Below are 16,527 nucleotides of genomic sequence, written 5' to 3'. Positions count from 1 at the left end.
GAACACGAGAACTTCGTTTAGTATTCCATGTACGACACCTTGAGATGCTGTTGTGTTTCTGTAGCAATTTGATAAAGCTAAGGTAGCTTGACTGCTCAACAAAACGAATGCATCACACTTAAGATTTAAACACATTAATGCAAGGGTAAATGACTTTTATAATGATATTAAAGGTGCGAAAACACAGGAAAAAAAATGATTTCGTCTTTGCTTATGGAAAGGAATTGCAGTTCCAGATCTCAAACAGTAGGGTTATGTTGTGTTACATCTTCAATTTTTAAGCCAGGCGGCAACGATTTTCCTGTGAATCAAGCTAGGCGGCCCGCCTGGCCTTAAATACCTAGGGAGAACACTGAATACTGAAATAATAAGTATGCTAAATATATCTGGGAGAAAGTGGGAAATGAAGACACACAGTAGTTTACTTACCAGAATTGTTCCTTATTCTTGATTGCTAAATAGGACTCATAGAAATGCATGTAAAAATAAAAAGAAAGGTATTTATTATTAAGAAATTTAAGGAATATTCCTCATGCATCATTTTCTATTGGTTGAATACATCATGAACCAAAGATATACAAACAATTTCTTCGTTCTTCCCTGGACTAAACCAGTACCAGTTGACAACAATAAATTATTGTTGTCAGAATGGGTATCAAATTATTGTCATGTTTTCTTTGTAGAGGACATCTCTAGTTTGGGGAACTAGTAGAAGGCACAATGATAGCATAAAGAAAGCAAGGGTCGACATGAAACTGTGAACTTAAGCCACTGGCCACACGGAAGCACAGCAACAAAAAATAACTTACTGAAAAAGGATGTTTGCAAAGACAAAATGAAGTCTCCAGTTATCACTTAGAAGCTCAAATTAATTCTGTGACACTAGAGATCACTTAAAACCCATTTATCCGACAGTGGGACCAGAAAGCCAGAAGTGCTGTCCAGGTTATCAGTTTTAGTTGTAACTCGTTTTTTTTTTTTCAACTGTCATAATTTTAGAATAACTGTGTTTGGCTATAATAAATCTCTGTGACACGAGTGATTTCACATGGTAACCAAGTTCAGATGGGATGCTATTTGGGCAAACAAGTGGTCAGTCGAGTAGTTTTTTATGGTTATTTGGGTGTTTCCTTGGTTTTGCAAGCGACCTCGCTCACCAAAATTCCTACATCTTTGTCAAGCGAGTTTAAGTACAATCATACACTGACATGGACATTTTTAAGTTCAGACAAGCGACACATGACTCCACCTTTGCAGGGCCTCAAGAGGGTCCACAAGAAATCTTGGCAATTTTAGTGAACTCAGGGTAACGCAAGATACCATGTTCTGGCTATCCGGTTTGGTCACAGGTGCTCTGTGTGGTTTCTCAGTTCAAGACTTTGAGAGTCGGTCTTGAGTCTGAGTTTCCTTGCCATACATGCCGTTTATCCTTTATGGTAGCTTGTTGTTCCCTGAGTTCACTCAAATTACCAAGATTTCTCGTAGACCTTCTGGAGGCCCTGCAAAGGTAAAGTGGCATGTCGCTTGTCTGAATTTAAAAATGCGCTATGTCGCTGTTTGATTGTACTTTACATCACTTGACTCAGCTGTGAAAAGTTTGGCGTTTAGGTCATCTTTTGTCACGATTCCATTCTTTGCGACGTAAAGTACAATCAAACACTGACATAGGACATTTTGAAATTCAGACAAGTGACATGGGACTCCACCTTTGCAGGGCCTCTAAAAGGCCTACAAGAAATCTTGGTAATTTGAGTGAACTTGGGGTAACACAAGCTATTATATACTGGGTATCCAGTTTGGTCACAGGTGTTCTGTGTGGTTTCTCAGGTCACGATTTTGAGAGTCAGTCTTGAGTCTGAGTTTCCTTGCCATACATGCTGTTTATCCTCCATGGTAGCTTGTTGTTCCCTGAGTTCACTCAAATTACCAAGATTTCTCGTAGACCCTCTGGAGGACCCGCAAAGGTGGAGTCCCATGTCGCTTGTCTTAATTTTAAAATGCGCTATGTCCCTGTTTGATTGTACTTTACATCACTTGACTCAGCTGTGAAAAGTTTGGCGTTTAGGTCGTCTTTTGTTGCGATTCCATTCTTTGCAACGTAAAGTTCGATCACAACACTGACATAGGACGTTTTTGTTTGGCCCATTCCATTTGTCAGAATTAACTGTACCCTGGTAGCACCTACTGGCTTTCTGATTCTACTGTTGAATAAATGGGTTCTAAGTGATCTCTAGTGTCACAGAAGTAATTTGAGCTTCTAAGTGATTACTGGAGACTTCATTTTGTCTTTGCATTCATCCTTTTTCGCTATCGCTGTTTGATTGTACTTTACATCACTTGACTCAGCTGTGAAAAGTTTGGCGTTTAGGTCATCTTTTGTCACGATTCCATTCTTTGCGACGTAAAGTACAATCAAACACTGACATAGGACATTTTGAAATTCAGACAAGTGACATGGGACTCCACCTTTGCAGGGCCTCTAAAAGGCCTACAAGAAATCTTGGTAATTTGAGTGAACTTGGGGTAACACAAGCTATTATATACTGGGTATCCAGTTTGGTCACAGGTGGTCTGTGTGGTTTCTCAGGTCACGATTTTGAGAGTCAGTCTTGAGTCTGAGTTTCCTTGCCATACATGCTGTTTATCCTCCATGGTAGCTTGTTGTTCCCTGAGTTCACTCAAATTACCAAGATTTCTCGTAGACCCTCTGGAGGACCCGCAAAGGTGGAGTCCCATGTCGCTTGTCTTAATTTTAAAATGCGCTATGTCCCTGTTTGATTGTACTTTACATCACTTGACTCAGCTGTGAAAAGTTTGGCGTTTAGGTCGTCTTTTGTTGCGATTCCATTCTTTGCAACGTAAAGTTTGATCACAACACTGACATAGGACGTTTTTGTTTGGCCCATTCCATTTGTCAGAATTAACTGTACCCTGGTAGCACCTCCTGGCTTTCTGATTCTACTGTTGAATAAATGGGTTCTAAGTGATCTCTAGTGTCACAGAAGTAATTTGAGCTTCAAAGTGATTACTGGAGACTTCATTTTGTCTTTGCATTCAAGACATCCTTTTTTCAGTAAGAGATTTTTTGCTGCTGTTTTTTCTTGTGGCCAGTGGCTTAAGTTTACAGTTTTATGTCGATCCTTGTTTTCTTCATGCTATCATGTGCCCTCTACTAGTTCCCCAAACTAGAGATTTCCTCTACAAAGAAAACATGACAATAATTTGATACCCATTCTGACAACACTAATTCATTCTTGTCAACTGGTATTGGTTTATTCCAGGGAAAAACAAAGAAATTGTTTGTATATCTTTGGTTCATATGATGTATTCAACTAATAGTAAATGATGCAAGAGGAATATTCATTAAATTTCTTACTAATAAATACCTTTCTTTTTATTTTTACACGCAATTCTACGAGTCCTATTTAGCAATCAACAATTAGGAACACTTCTGGTAATTAAAAAACAGTCTGTCTTGTTTCCCTCCCTTTCTCCCAGATTTATTTAGCTTACTTATTATTTCAGTATTCAGTATATCGTTATTTGATAATTTTAAGTGCATGCAATTTCCTGCATTCATATTTTTGCTTAACAGCAATTACCTATGTGCCAATTGTTACACACAGGCTCATGACAAAATCTATTCCTTGTACTTCTATTGCAATTGCCTTGCATTCACAACTGACATTTTGTTTTTAGCCTGCTTCTTTCAGCAATAATGAACAACTAATTTTTTTGCCCACTTCTTACAGCAAAAATGAACAACTTTAAAACCAATTGCCATGTGCTAGCAACTGACATGTTCTTTATTCTACTTCTTTCCATGCACTCGCAACTGACACATTTTTTAATCCTACTTCTTACCATGTGCTCGCAACAAACATTTTGTTATCCTACTTCATAATAAAAGTAAATCTTTGTACTTCTAGCAACATCAATAAACAACTTTCTAACCAATTACCTTGCACTTGCAAATGACGGGTTTTAAGTGTACTTCTTACAGCAATAATAAACAAATTTTTAAGCAATTGCTTTATTTCTTTGTGCGCTCTTACAAGTGATCCTGTTTTAAGCATACTTCTTACCATGCGCTCGCAACTGACACTATATTTAGCATAATTCTTAGCATGCTCTCGCAACTGACATTTTTAGCATACTTCTTAGCATGTGCTCGCAACTGACACTATTTTTAGCATACTTCTTACCATGCGCTAGCAACTGAAACTATTTTTAGCATACTTCTTACAATGCGCTCGCAACTGATACTATATTTAGCATATTTCTTCGCATGGGCTCGCAACTGACATTATATTTAGCATATCATACTTCTTGGCATGTTCTCACAACTGACACTGTTTTTAGCATACTTCTTACCATGCGCTTGCAACTGACACTATATTTAGCATACTTCTTACCATGCCCTCGCAACTACACAATTTTTAGCTTTACGGGTAAGAAAAGACTCGCATTTTGTAATTAGGTACCTGAAACTTTTTGAGTATACGCTAATATTTAAGGTTATATAAATGTTCGAAATTGGTCCCAATAATATAACCGCCGTTATAGCTATATTTTAATTTTTTTAGTATCTATCGCTCCCAATAACTTTTAGCCCTTACTCGCCCGCAACTACACTATTTTATTTTTTCGCCCAACTACACTACTTTAGTACTTTAGCATGCGCTCGCATCTGACACTATTTTAAGCATACTTGCACTCGCAACTGACACTAGTTTTAGCGTACTTTTTACCATGCGCTCGCAACTGACACTATTTTTAGCATACCTCTCACAATGCGCTCCCAACTGACACTATTTTTAGCGTACTTATCGCCATGCGCTCGCAACTGACATTATTTTTAGCATACTTCTTAGCATGCGCTCGCAACTGACACTATTTTTAGCATACTTCTCGCCATGCGCTCACAACTCACATTATATTTAGTATACTTCTTAGTATGCGCTCGCAACTGACACTATTTTTAGCATACTTCTTAGCATGCGCTCACAACTGACACTATTTTTAGCATACTTAGCATGTTCTCACAACTGACATTATATTTAGTATACTTCTTACCGTTCGCTAGCAACTGACACTATTTTTAGCATACTTCTTAGCATGCGCTCGCAACTGACACTATTTTAAGCATACTTCTTAGCATGCGCTGGCAACTGACACTATTTTTAGCATACTTCTCGCCATGCGCTCACAACTGACATTATTTTAAGCTTACTTTTTTAGCATGCGCTAGCAATGACACTATTTTTAGCATACTTCTCGCCATGCGCTAGCAACTGACATTATTTTTAGCATATTTCTTAGCATGTGCTCGCAACTGACACTATTTTTAGCGTACTTTTTACCATACGCTTGCAACTGACACTATTTTTAGCATACCTCTCACAATGCGCTCGCAACTGATACTATTTTTAGCGTACTTCTCGCCATGCGCTCGCAACTGACATTATTTTTAGCATACCTCAGCAAGTTCTCACAACTGACACTATTTTTAGCGTACTTCTTTCCATGCGCTCGCAACTGACACTATTTTTAGCATCCTCTCACGCGCTCGCAACTGATACTATTTTTAGCGTACTTTTCGCCTGGCTCGCAACTGACATTATTTTTAGCATACTTCTTAGCATGCGCTCACAACTGACACTATTTTTAGCATACTTCTCGCCATGCGCTCACAACTGACATTATTTTAAGCTTACTTTTTTAGCATGCGCTAGCAATGACACTATTTTTAGCATACTTCTTAGCATGCGCTCGCAAGTAACACTATTTTAAGCATACTTCTTAGCATGCGCTGGCAACTGACACTATTTTTAGCATACTTCTTAGCATGCGCTGGCAACTGACACTATTTTAGCATACTTCTTGCCTTGCGCTCGCAACTGACATTATTTTAAGCTTACTTTTTAGCATGCGCTCCCAACTGACACTGTTTTAAGCATACTGGCACTCGCAACTGACACTATTTTTAGCGTACTTCTTACCATGCGCTCGCAACTGAAACTATTTTTAGCATACCTCTCACAATGCGCTCGCAACTGATACTATTTTTAGCGTACTTCTCGCCATGCGCTCGCAACTGACATTATTTTTAGCATACTTCTTAGCATGCGCTCACAACTGACACTTTTTTAAGCATACTTCTTAGCAAGCGCTCGCAACTGACACTATTTTTAGCATACTTAGCATGTTCTCACAACTGACATTATATTTAGTATACTTCTTACCGTTCGCTAGCAACTGACACTATTTTTAGCATACTTCTTAGCATGCGCTGGCAACTGACACTATTTTAAGCATACTTCTTAGCATGCGCTGGCAACTGACACTATTTTTAGCATACTTTTCGCCATGCGCTCACAACTGACATTATTTTAAGCTTACTTTTTTAGCATGCGCTAGCAATGACACTATTTTTAGCATACTTCTTAGCATGCGCTCGCAAGTAACACTATTTTAAGCATACTTCTTAGCATGCGCTGGCAACTGACACTATTTTTAGCATACTTCTTAGCATGCGTTGGCAACTGACACTATTTTTAGCATACTTCTCGCCATGCGCTAGCAACTGACATTATTTTTAGCATATTTCTTAGCATGTGCTCGCAACTGACACTATTTTAAGCATACTTCTTAGCATGCGCTGGCAACTTACACTATTTTTAGCATACTTCTCGCCATGCGCTCACAACTGACATTATTTTAAGCTTACTTTTTTAGCATGCGCTAGCAATGACACTATTTTTAGCATACTTCTTAGCATGCGCTCGCAAGTGACACTATTTTAAGCATACTTCTTAGCATGCGCTGGCAACTGACACTATTTTTAGCATACTTCTTAGCATGCGCTGGCAACTGACACTATTTTTAGCATACTTCTCGCCATGCGCTAGCAACTGACATTATTTTTAGCATATTTCTTAGCATGTGCTCGCAACTGACACTATTTTAAGCATACTTGCACTCGCAACTGACACTATTTTTAGCGTACTTTTTACCATGTGCTCGCAACTGACACTATTTTAAGCATACTTCTTAGCATGCGCTGGCAACTGACACTATTTTTAGCATACTTCTCGCCATGCGCTCACAAGTGACATTATTTTAAGCTTACTTTTTTAGCATGTTCTAGGAAGTGTCCAAATTTCTGCATACTTCTTAGCATGCGCTGGCAACTGACACTATTTTTAGCATACTTCTCGCCATGCGTTCGCAACTGACATTATTTTAAGCTTACTTTTTAGCATGCGCTCGCAACTGACACTATTTTAAGCATACTTGCACTCGCAACTGACACTATTTTTAGCGTACTTCTTACCATGCGCTCGCAACTGACTCTATTTTTAGCATACCTCTCACAATGCGCTCACAACTGACATTATTTTAAGCTTACTTTTTTAGCATGCGCTCGCAACTGACACTATATTTAGCATACTGCTTACCATGCACTCGCAACTGACACAATTTTTAGCATACTTTTTACCATGCGCTCGTAACTGACACTATTTTAAGCATACTTCTTACCATGCGCTTGCAATTGACACTATTTTTAGCATACTTCTTACCATGCGCTTGCAACTGACACTATTTTTAGCATACTTCTCACCATGCACTTGCAACTAATACTAGTTTTAGCATACTTCTCACCATGTGCTCCCAACTGACACTATTTTTAGCATACTTCTTCCCATGCGTTTACAACTGAAACAATTTTTAGCATTCCTCTTAGCATGCGCTGGCAACTGACACTATTTTTAGTATATTTCTTACCATGCGCTCGCAACTGACACTATTTTTAGCATACCACTTACAATGCGCTCGCAACTGATACTATTTTTAGCGTACTTCTCGCCATGCGCTCGCAACTGACATTATTTTTAGCATACTTCTTAGCATGCGCTCGCAACTGACACTATTTTTGCGTACTTCTTACCATGCGCTCGCAACTGACACTATTTTTAGCATACCTCTTACAATGCGCTCGCAACTGATACTATTTTTAGCGTACTTCTCGCCATGCGCTCGCAACTGACACTATTTTTAACATACTTCTCAGCATGTGCTCACAACTGACACTATTTTTAGCATACTTCTTAGCATGCGCTCACAACTGACATTATTTTTAGCATACTTCTTAGCATGCGCTCGCAACTGACACTATTTTAAGCATACTTCTCAGCATGTGCTCACAACTGACACTATTTTTAGCATACTTCTCAGCATGTTCTCACAACTGACACTACTTTTAGCATACTTCTTAGCATGCGCTCACAACTGACACTACTTTTAGCATACTTCTTAGCATGCGCTCACAACTGACACTACTTTTAGCATACTTCTTAGCATGGGCTCACAACTGACACTATTTTTAGCATACTTCTTAGCATGCGCTCACAACTGACACTACTTTTAGCATACTTCTTAGCATGCGCTTACAACTGACATTATTTTTAGCATACTTCTTAGCATGCGCTCACAACTGACACTATTTTTAGCATACTTCTCAGCATGTTCTCACAACTGACACTACTTTTAGCATACTTCTTAGCATGCGCTCACAACTGACATTATTTTTAGCATACTTCTTAGCTGCGCTCGCAACTGACACTACTTTAGCTCTCCCACTCTTTACACTCCCGCCACAACTTTCCTCTTCCGCTCCCTCCGCCTCGCTCTCCCCCCGCCTCTTCTTTTTCGCTCCTTTCGCTCCTACACTTTTTCTCTCCCTCCTTTTTTTCCTCTCTCCCTTCCCTCTCGGGCTCACACTGACCTATTTTTAGCATACTTCTTAGCATGCGCTCACAACTGACACTACTTTTAGCATACTTCTTAGCATGCGCTCACAACTGACATTATTTTTAGCATACTTCTTAGCATGCGCTCACAACTGACACTACTTTTAGCATACTTTCTCGCTCACAACTGACACTTTTTAGATACTTCTTAGCATGCGCTCACAACTGACACTACTTTTAGCATACTTCTTAGCATGCGCTCACAACTGACACTTTTTTAAGCATACTTCTTAGCATGCGCTCACAACTGACACTTTTTTAAGCATACTTCTTAGCATGCGCTCACAACTGACACTTTTTTAAGCATACTTCTTAGCATGCGCTCACAACTGACACTTTTTTAAGCATACTTCTTAGCATGCGCTCACAACTGACACTTTTTTAAGCATACTTCTTAGCATGCGCTCACAACTGACACTACTTTTAGCATACTTCTTAGCATGCGCTCACAACTGACACTTTTTTAAGCATATTTCTTAGCATGCGCTCACAACTGACACTTTTTTAAGCATACTTCTTAGCATGCGCTCACAACTGACACTACTTTTAGCATACTTCTTAGCATGCGCTCACAACTGACACTATTTTTAGCATACTTCTCGCCATGCGCTAGCAACTGACAGTATTTTAAGCATATTTCTTAGCATGCGCTCACAACTGACACTTTTTTAAGCATACTTCTTAGCATGCGCTCGCAACTGACATTATATCTAGTATACTTCTTACCATGCGCTAGCAACTGACACTATTTTTAGCATACTTCTTAGCATGCGCTCGCAACTGACACTATTTTTAGCATACTTAGCATGTTCTCACAACTGACATTATATCTAGTATACTTCTTACCATGCGCTAGCAACTGACACTATTTTTAGCATACTTCTTAGCATGCGCTGGCAGCTGACACTATTTTTAGCATGCGCTCGCAACTGACACTATTTTAAGCATACTTGCACTCGCAACTGACACTATTTTTAGCGTACTTCTTACCATTCCCTCGCAACTGACACTATTTTTAGCATACCTCTCACAATGCGCTCACAACTGACATTATTTTAAGCTTCCTTTTTTAGCATGCGCTCGCAACTGACACTATATTTAGCATACTGCTTACCATGCACTCGCAACTGACACAATTTTTAGCATACTTTTTACCATGCGCTCGTAACTGACACTTTTTTTAGCATACTTCTCGCCATGTGCTTGCAACTGACATTTTTAGCATACTTCTTAGCATGCGCTCACAACTGACACTATTTTAAGCATACTTCTTAGCATACGCTCGCAACTGACACTATTTTTAGCATACTTCTTAGCATGCGTTCACAACTGACATATTTAGCATACTTCTTAGCATGCTCTCGCAACTGACACTATTTTTAGCATACTTCTTATCATGCGCTTGCAACTGACACTTTTTAGCATACTTCTCACCATGCACTTGCCACTAATACTAGTTTTAGCATACTACTCACCATGTGCTCGCAACTGACACTATTTTTAGCATACTTCTTACCATGCGTTTACAACTGACACAATTTTTAGCATTCTTCTTAGCATGCGCTGGCAACTGACACTATTTTTAGCATATTTCTTAGCATGCGCTAGCAACTGACACTACTTTTAGCATACTTCTTAGCATGCGCTAGCAACTGACACTATTTTTAGCATACTTCTTAGCATGCTCTCACAACTGACACTATTTTAAGCATACTACTTAGCATGCGCTAGCAACTGACACTATTTTTAGCATACTTCTTATCATGCGCTAGCCACTGACACTATTTTTAGCATACTTCTTAGCATGTGCTCGCAACTGACACTATTTTAAGCATACTTCTTAGCATGTGCTGGCAACTGACACTATTTTTAGCATACTGCTTACCATGCGCTCGCAACTGACACAATTTTTAGCATACTTCTTACCATGCGCTCCCAACTAACATTATTTTTATCATACTTTTAACCATGCGCTTGCAACTGACAGTATTTTCAGCATACTTCTTACCATGCGCTCGCAACTGACACAATATTTAGCATACTGCTTGCCATGCACTCGCAACTGACACAATTTTTAGCATACTTTTTACCATGCGCTCGTAACTGACACTTTTTTTAGCATACTTCTCGCCATGCGCTCGCAACTGACATTTTTAGCATATTTCTTAGCATGCGCTCACAACTGACACTATTTTAAGCATACTTCTTAGCATGCGCTCGCAACTGACACTATTTTTAGCATACTTCTTAGCATGCGCTCACAACTGACATTATATTTAGCATACTTCTAAGCATGCTCTCGCAACTGACACTATTTTAAGCATACTTCTTACCATGCGCTTGCAACTGACACTATTTTTAGCATACTTCTCACCATGCACTTGCAACTAATACTAGTTTTAGCATACTTCTCACCATGTGCTCCCAACTGACACTATTTTTAGCATACTTCTTCCCATGCGTTTACAACTGAAACAATTTTTAGCATTCTTCTTAGCATGCGCTGGCAACTGACACTATTTTTAGTATATTTCTTACCATGCGCTCGCAACTGACACTATTTTTAGCATACCACTTACAATGCGCTCGCAACTGATACTATTTTTAGCGTACTTCTCGCCATGCGCTCGCAACTGACATTATTTTTAGCATACTTCTTAGCATGCGCTCGCAACTGACACTATTTTTGCGTACTTCTTACCATGCGCTCGCAACTGACACTATTTTTAGGATACTTCTTAGCATGCGCTCACAACTGACATTATATTTAGCATACTTCTAAGCATGCTCTCGCAACTGACACTATTTTAAGCATACTTCTTACCATGCGCTTGCAACTGACACTATTTTTAGCATACTTCTCACCATGCACTTGCAACTAATACTAGTTTTAGCATACTTCTCACCATGTGCTTGCAACTGACACTATTTTTAGCATACTTCTTACCATGCGTTTACAACTGACGCAATTTTTAGCATTCTTCTTAGCATGCGCTGGCAACTGACACTATTTTTAGCATATTTCTTAGCATGCGCTAGCAACTGACACTATTTTTAGCATACTTCTTAGCATGCGCTAGCAACTGACACTATTTTCAGCATACTTCTAAGCATGCGCTAGCCACTGACACTATTTTTAGCATACTTCTTAGCATGCGCTCACAACTGACACTATTTTAAGCATACTTCTTAGCATGCGCTGGCAACTGACACTATTTTTAGCATACTTCTCGCCATGCGCTTGCAACTGACATTATTTTAAGGATACTTTTTAGCATGTGCTTGCAACTTTTTAGCATGCCCTAGCAACTGACACTATTTTTAGCATACTTCTTAGCATGCGCTAGCAACTGACACTATTTTTAGCATACTTCTTAGCATGCGCTAGCCACTGACACTATTTTTAGCATACTTCTTAGCATGCGCTCACAACTGACACTATTTTAAGCATACTTCTTAGCATGCGCTGGCAACTGACACTATTTTTAGCATACTTCTCGCCATGCGCTTGCAACTGACATTATTTTAAGGATACTTTTTAGCATGTGCTCGCAACTTTTTAGCATGCCTTAGCAACTGACACTATTTTTAGCATACTTCTTAGCATGCGCTAGCAACTGACACTATTTTTAGCATACTTCTTAGCATGCGCTAGCCACTGACACTATTTTTAGCATACTTCTTAGCATGCGCTCACAACTGACACTATTTTAAGCATACTTCTTAGCATGCGCTGGCAACTGACACTATTTCTAGCATACTTCTCGCCATGCGCTTGCAACTGACATTATTTTAAGCATACTTTTTAGCATGTGCTCGCAACTTTTTACCATGCGCTGGCAACTTACACTATTTTTAGCATACTTTTCGCCATGCGCTCCTAACTGACACTATTTTAAGCATACTTCTTAGCATGCGCTCGCAACTGACACTATATTTAGCATACTTCTCACCATGCGCTTGCAACTGACACTATTTTTAGCATACTTCTTACCATGCGCTCCTAACTGACATTATTTTTAGGATACTTTTTGCCATGCGCTCGCAACTGACACTATTTTAAGCATACTTCTAACTATGCGCTCGCAACTGACATTATTTTACTGACATGTTCTTAGTCTACTTCTCACCACAATAATAAATGTATCTATATTCAGCGGAACTAAACTGTGTCAGTGACAGGGAATGTAAATAGCTTTTTATTGGTAAATAAATATTTGTAACGGTCAAGTAACCAACTCCAGTCAAGACTTGTTAGCTTTTAATGCTCTACGTTTCGGCCGTCTCGGCCTTCTTCAGGAGCGTTTAAACTGTATAACGGTAAGTGTCAACAGAAGTATTTTCAAAAAAATGGGATAACAATTGTGATTGGTTACAGCAGTTCACGCGGTAATGTGCACGTGGTAGATGAAATACAATGCTGAACTAACTATAAAAATGATAAAATATGATGGGACAAATATACATAATACATAGAAAAAAGAAATACAAAAAGTCGAAAAGAAAAAAAAAAAAATAAAATAAAATAAAATAAAATAATAAAATAAGATAATAAAAAAATATATAAAATAAAATAAAATAAAAGGAACTATCAAATATACAATAAAAAACAACAGTGAGGAAATATAATTGAAAGGTTAGATTAAACTGTTAATTGCCGGCTTCAATTTATTTATCCAGTATTCTTCTCTTGTTCTCCTGGTAAACTGGTCTTTTGCCCGTACTTTTTCAATAACCGTCAGCTTCATGTTTTCACGGCCACAGACTTTAAAATGTCTCACTGTAGGAATGTTTTTGTTGCCAACGGTTATATCGGAGCGGTGTTGATTAGCCCTTGTGTTAACGCTGTTACCAGTCTCGCCAACATACTGATCTTTACATTTAGCACATGTTATAAGGTATATTACGTTATGAGTGTGACAGTTGCTATATTGCTTAAGATTGATAGATTCGCGGGTAGTGTTGCTAGTGACTTTTGTGGCAAATAAACCATACGATTTACAGCAAGCACATCGTGGATCACTACCGCAGGGCCAAAATCCTGGTTTGATGTCTCGGGTGGTGTGGTTTTGCTTGTGTACACGGGAGATATGTATTTTAAGGCCTTTGTTGTTGCAGAATGAACGGCTACAGATGCTACATTGAGTGGCTGTAGGTGTGTTAGAGTTGGTGGATGGTGCAGGCAGAGGGAGTGGCTCATTAGGGCTGGTTGGTCGCAATCGCCGGCTTGTTAGGATCTGCGATAAGTTGCGTCCTTTTCTGTAGGCAACTAAGGGAGGGTCGCGGAAAGCATCTCTGCATCTTGGAGACACATGTAGGAGCTGGTGGGCTTGGCTTAATATTTTATGTAAATTGGGTAGAGCCGGGTTGTAGGTGACTACCAACGGCACTCTGTTGCTGTTTAAGTTGTTGTTGTCTGTATGCAGCGCCTCCTCTCGGGTTTTGCTTCGAGCTCTTGTGATGGATTCTTTGACTAATCTATTTTTGTAACCTCGCTCTAAGAGTATTGCGTGAAGTTCTTTGATTCTGTTCTCAAAATAGTTGTTGGTTGAGCAGATGCGTCTCAGTCGGAGGGCTAGGCTGTAAGGAATGGCGGTTTTAGTGTGGCGCGGATGGCAGCTTGTCCAGTTTAAATATTGATGAGTATCTGTTGGTTTAGATAGATATATATAGATATATAGGATTTTTTTGATATAGATATATAGATATAGATATATAGATATAGATATAGATATAGATATAGATATAGATATAGATATATAGATATATCTGTTGGTATAGATAGATATTTTATTTACGTGAAAAAAGCTTAGCTTTACAGCTAGTTTACAGTTATTCCACGAATTAAAACTTGAAATCTAAATTAGTTAAAATATAAAAATGCTAACTACTATGTGTATGAACACATGTGAGCCGCTGTGGTGTTAATTGACTCTATATCTGTTGTAAATCTTAATGTAAGGTATTTAAGGATTGATGGTTGTATAATGTTTTGTCTGTATTAATATGAGGTCTCATATTTTATTTAATATACACTTTGTCATCTTTATACTTAACCTTTAACCCCGAAAGGTCCGTGCGCCTGCATTTGGTTGGGGAGTACGTTCCCATTTTTCCCACTGGGTTTTTGGGTTTTTCGTACCAGGCAGGCGCACATGCTTTGTAGACTGAGTAGTGTTTCAGTTTTATATGTTTGAACAAATACCATGCGCTCACAACTGACATGTTTTTATTGTACTTCTCACAGCAAGGTTTTTGAGTAATTGCCATGGAGCTGCATATCCATCTTGTTTGTAAGTTGTGAATATAAATCAACTTTTTATGGAATTGCTGTGCACTTTTACCAAACGTGTCTTTTAGTGTATTTTTCTCACAGCAGCAATAAACAACTTTGTGTAATTGTCATGTACTCATAACTGATGTTTCAGTGCATTTCTCAGTGTTAGATTACAGCAAAAGCATGTTTTATAATTATTCTAAACTGTAATAGTAAACAAATTAAAGTTTTCGAGTAATAAATTAACAGGTTTTTAGTGTACTTCTAGCAGCAATAAGAAACAGCTTTTTAAGCAATTCCTATGTGCTCACACGTAATGTTTTTTAGAATTTGTCTGACAGCTTTATTTCCAACTGTCATGTGCCCGCTCCTCTCCGCGAGAGACTGCCACCTTGTCATGGTGGAGAGGCTTGATAGTCTCGATGACCCAGAGAGCTATGCTAGAACAGCTCCTGTCATGGCCACCCATGCCAGATTGGAAAAAAATGCACGGTGGTGATAGAGTGACTTGTGAAGCTCCTGATGAGGATTTCATATGGAGGATTCACATTTGAGGCAGGGTTCGTACGAGTCCTGGAAAGCCTGGAAAGTCCTGGAATTTTATTGTGGCACTTTCCAGGAATGAAAAGTCCTGGAATAGACTGGTCCTGGAAAGATCTGTTAAACTCAAGTAACACCAGCAGCCATGTGCTTGCGAATGACATGTTTTTTAGTGTTCTTCTTACAGCAAGGGTCTGGTACTTATTAACTGGGTGGGGCCTGGGCCTGGTTCATAATGTGGCCAGCAGACTCCTTGATCACGGCCACCCCAATTTTGATGTTCCCGCCAGAAATTGCTCATATACGAACACTCCTGCACTCTGTGAAACTTACGTGTGAGTCATTCGAGCGTTTGACTTTGCAGGCACTGAATGGTAACAATTCAAAGCTGAGAAGCTTTTCCTACAAGTCAAGCTGTTTATAAATTAAACCATTACCAACAGGGCCCAAGCGTCTCATTGGTCACGCAAGTTTTGATGTTTACTGCTGATCGCTTTCCTGTAGCCATACATAATCATTTACCTGTTTTAAAAATATTTATGAATACTCTGTGCTCTGTTTTGTGGCTATATCGGATCCAGCATTGGGCTTAGAGTGAGCACTTAATATTCATGTTAATTAGTAATTAAAGTTCATGCTATTGTTCTTGTGGGGTGTAATACCTATTACCGGTAATTCAAGCATTTGCTATTCTACTGGAGTTTGGTACTTATTAGTTTAAGACTGCGCGATTGCTCTACTGGGATGTTGTCCTTATTTATGTCATTTATTCAAGAGCGTGCTATTTTTCTACTGGGTTATGGTACTTATTAATACAAGTGCATGTTTTTGTTTTACTTGGTTGTGGTAGTTGGGTTTTGTTGGAAGACACTGGGATTTTTTTGGGTGTTGATTTTT

At 38.9% G+C, this 16,527-nt stretch overlaps 1 long non-coding RNA gene across 3 annotated transcripts in view; it reads left to right on the top strand.

Annotated features, from left to right (window-relative positions):
* LOC144634743 (uncharacterized) overlaps positions 1 to 16,273 on the top strand; it is a 32,800-nt gene extending 16,527 nt beyond the window's left edge. For all 3 annotated transcript variants that reach the window (XR_013567257.1, XR_013567256.1, XR_013567255.1), the window contains one exon: positions 15,061 to 16,273. This is a non-coding gene — a long non-coding RNA (uncharacterized LOC144634743). The remainder of the gene's footprint in view (positions 1 to 15,060) is intronic.
* Positions 16,274 to 16,527: the final 254 nt, after the last annotated feature.

The sequence above is a fragment of the Oculina patagonica genome, chromosome 13 (genome assembly GCF_052425735.1).
Source record: "Oculina patagonica isolate OP01 chromosome 13, crgOcupat, whole genome shotgun sequence".
NCBI lineage: Eukaryota > Metazoa > Cnidaria > Anthozoa > Scleractinia > Oculinidae > Oculina > Oculina patagonica.
This window is presented reverse-complemented; position numbering and strand designations above follow the sequence as displayed.